This window comes from Solanum verrucosum, unplaced genomic scaffold (assembly GCF_900185275.1).
Source record: "Solanum verrucosum unplaced genomic scaffold, falcon-dt-bn FXZP01000208.1, whole genome shotgun sequence".
In the NCBI taxonomy this organism is placed as follows: domain Eukaryota; kingdom Viridiplantae; phylum Streptophyta; class Magnoliopsida; order Solanales; family Solanaceae; genus Solanum; species Solanum verrucosum.
The window spans coordinates 402,083-402,661 of NW_026020329.1; positions in this window are offsets into that span (position 1 = coordinate 402,083).

The following is a 579-nucleotide window of genomic DNA, read 5'->3' on the forward strand; positions in this document are numbered from 1 at the left end:
TGGGACTTTTTAGATATCCCAGGAAAGTCAAAAGATCACGTTAATTCTCGCTATGACTTGCAAGAAATGGGGATAGAAAGGAGCTTCATCCAAGGAAAGATAATACAAATGGAAAAGCTCATTTAGCTAAATCTTGTTTTACCATGAAACCAGAAGAAAAACGATTATTTTGCACTGTCTTAAAAAATGCAAAATTCCCAAAGGATTTGCCTCAAACATATCAGATCGTGTGGATGTGGATGAGATGAAAATATCAGGGTACAAAAGCCATGATGCTCATTTTATAATGCATTACTTGCTCCAAATTGCGGTTCGAAAAGGATTGCCGAAGAATGTTTCATTAGCCTTGATTAGGTTGGGGAACTTCTTTAAAGCTATATGCAGTAAGGTTATAAGGCGAGCAGATCTTGAGCCAATGCAGATTGAAATCAAAGAAATTGTATGTGAGCTTGAAAAGATTTTTCCTCCATCTTTTTTTGATATAATGGAACATTTGCCTATCCATTTGGTTGATGAAATTAGATTGGGTGGTCCAAATCATCTTCGATGGATGTATTCCACTGAGAGAAAAATGTGTAA